Source organism: Miscanthus floridulus, unplaced genomic scaffold (assembly GCF_019320115.1).
Source record: "Miscanthus floridulus cultivar M001 unplaced genomic scaffold, ASM1932011v1 os_1959, whole genome shotgun sequence".
Classification (NCBI taxonomy): Eukaryota; Viridiplantae; Streptophyta; class Magnoliopsida; order Poales; family Poaceae; genus Miscanthus; species Miscanthus floridulus.
Genome location: NW_027098011.1, coordinates 9,983 through 13,223, shown reverse-complemented (window position 1 = coordinate 13,223; position 3,241 = coordinate 9,983). Strand labels below are relative to the sequence as shown.

At 37.0% G+C, this 3,241-nt stretch overlaps 1 long non-coding RNA gene across 1 annotated transcript; it reads right to left on the bottom strand.

The window, feature by feature from the left end:
- Positions 1–911: 911 nt before the first annotated feature.
- Positions 912–2,079, bottom strand: LOC136534460 (uncharacterized). The gene is made up of 3 exons (XR_010778725.1): positions 1,339–2,079; positions 1,168–1,236; positions 912–1,068 (listed from the first exon to the last, which is right to left on the bottom strand). It is a non-coding gene; the product is annotated as an uncharacterized lncRNA (long non-coding RNA).
- Positions 2,080–3,241: the final 1,162 nt, after the last annotated feature.

Sequence of the window (3,241 nt, the reverse complement as noted above, 5' to 3'; positions counted from 1 at the left end):
TTTATATTGATAGGAAGAAATCTCCCATATCCATTTCTTTTATTGTAATCCATTTATCTGGACAATGTTTGAGGTGAGGGCATGGTTACAGTTTTTAGTAGCTTTGCGATATTGTCCGAAGTTATGAGATGATTGATATCTTGCAATGATCTTTTCATTAATTTAGTTTTCTATCTATGTTTAATTGTTTATTCAGTCTATTTTATAAGCACGTCAGTAGATAATGGATGACATGCATGAAAAACGAAGATGTCTTTACACTGCAGAAATCTTTCAAGAAGATCATGCATAGATTATTCTTGTATTGAATATTATATATATACAATCACTACTAGAATCTCGCTTTTTTCTGTGTATGCGAAAACACACAGAAAAATGCGAATACCGTCAGAAAAATATTTTTCTGACGGTGTACCCTCAGAAAAATACCCACAGAAATATAATGACAGAAAAATCAAATTTTTCTATGGGTTCACCGTTAGAAATAATTTTTCTATGGGTCCCACACGCACAGAAAAATGGTTTTCGCCCAGATTAAAACTAATTTTTCTGTGTGTTAATCTACACAGAAAAAAGAAATAAACGCATAGAAAAAAATATTTTTCTATCGATCTAGGTGAACTCACAGGAAAATTCATTTCGCCCAGATTAAAAAAGAATATTTCTGTGTAGCCAGCCTCACAGAAAAAAAGAGTTAAACGTACAAAAAAAATTATTTTAAAACAGTAGCAACATCATATTAAAATATATATTTCCCAAACAGTAATTTCTGTGCATGACAACAAGGTTTCATTCAAATAATACACAAATACAGTACTCGAAGGGACCTTGATGGGTGACCAGACAACCGATCAAGTATCAAGAGTACCAAAACAAGTATCACGCCCGATGTGGCTGGGCGACAAGCAAACTTCAAATGACCGACATCAAAGTTCTAAACCATCACGAGAGGACAACTAGGACACCATAATGAGCTTCACTACTGTGGCAGCGGTAGCTGCTCCTGCTGCTGCTGTTGCGAGTGCGGCGACGGAAAGGTGGCAGTGGTAGGCATGGTCGGCGACACTCCTGTAGCGACAAAGAAGCAAGTGTTAGGACTAAGTTCTCTAGGTTAGGACTAGGTAACTCATAAAATCCAGGAAGGCGAAGAAAAACCTAAGTCAATACCGATCGAAGCTGAGCCTAATGTAGTGTATCCCTGAGAGTATGATGCTGGATAGGACGTCGGAGCTACACCTGCAAGAAAGGCGAGGTTTGAGTCAGAAAAGCATAATAAGGAAATTTAAGGAGTGAAACGCGCAAGGGACACAACTTGAGCAATAAATAACAAAGGAATACCTAGAGTCGCCGGCTAGAAGATCTGGTAGAGGTGTGCAGCAAAGCTGACCTATGACATCTTTGTTTTGACTACTATTTTTTCTTCATGTTTTTTCTCTAAAACTGCTATGGACTACCTTCCCCTTGATACCACAAAGGACATGACACATTCATTTGGAAAACAGAGATATAGACAGGTATACATCTAACAGTTCGTGGTTCTTCTAATTGTCAAGGTCACACACCTCAACTAGTGAAGTATCGACCCTAGGAACAATTAGGAAATTGTCATAACAACATGGAAGCAATTGAACAAAGTACAAATAAAAAACTTGCTGAAAACTCAGCTACATAGCAACCAAAGATTGACAACCAGCAAAGATTTTGGGAACACTGAATCAAACTGACAAATGACTGAGCAGCAGTTGTCTAAAGTTCGGTCACACCAAACAAGCTACTGTCGGATGGGTCACTGCTGAAAAACTGTTGTTCGGTCTCTCCTAGCAGCAAGCACGAGGAAAAGATCATGAATGAGCAGAGATTTCAAGTAAAAATTGCCAACTAGTTGCTGCAATTACTGGACAGTGACCTTTTCCATGTAAGAAAATTTAATCCACATTTTCAATTGTGCTACTAGACAAACAAAAGCATGCAAGCCACAAATTAAATATTCAGAACTAAAAATTTAATACAGGCAGAGTAGTGAATGAGCAATCTCTGAACTTATTGTTCTCACGTCGCAGTAATAGAAACATATTAGGAACATTGAGGCTAGTTGTACTCTATTCGCTTTACACAATTATAATAACCTTCAGTCATACTACTACACTAAAGAGTATCTCAATTCTAGGATCTAAGTAAGAAGGAACTTGGCGACATACCTCTGTCTCTTCCTGGCTCATTCCCTCTTTCCATTCATGATCAAGAAGGGCATAAAGGTAACTGGAACCTGAACCTGTAATTTAGAGATAACATAAATAAGTGTCAGAAACAATATTTCTCAAGCAAAGCAAGTTTTTTTTCATAACAAGATTTAGAGTATGAACACTCAGAGATCATGTACAACTCAAATAGTAAGTGATTTAATTACTAGATCACTAGCCATAGCACAAAAGGTATGTCACAGCAAAGAGAATAATGGAAGTAGCATTGAAATACTGACTTGGAAGAAGGGAACAAAATGCTAGTGCTGCGAATGATTCTGGTGACTGGGGAGGCTGGGGTAGTGGAGTTGGTGTTGCTGCAAAGCCAGCAGATCAAGATAATTCATGGGAAGTGCATGCTAAGGTGTAGGACAATCTTACATGTCACTTTCATCTTCCTTAAGCATAACAGGGTATGTCTGTTTTTTTTATCAACAATGGCATACAAAAAAAGGACTAACATCAAGCCAAATAACCAATAGTAGTATATACATTAATAAACACAGGAAAAAAAGTATAATCGTATACATAAGAAATTTGGTTCACAATAGATGATTACCTAGGTTATCTTCAGTAATACAAAAAATGACTTATACTTTGGCTGCTCACTCAATTCTTTATACTAGTATCACAATAAAACAATCTAGACAAATGAGAGAAAAAACTGAAACATGGAGGAAATGATATCTCAGTCATGATTCATCACTTATACCAACCTCATCATCACCCGATTCACCACCTTCTATTGCATGGTTTATATCAGCACATCTATCATACACTAAGAAAAACACTAAAGACAGCTATGATACAAATCAGAGAGCATCCTAATGAAGTCAAATGTTGAGAGAATCACACTTTGAGGTGCTACGCCAATTAGCGATTTCAGCAGGATAGGCATGTAGACACATAAGCATAGTAGTATTGTCAATCTAACGTACTCTTGCAAGTGAATAAAATAAGTTTCTAAACAGGCCATTTGACATTGCTAACCACCTTGCAAG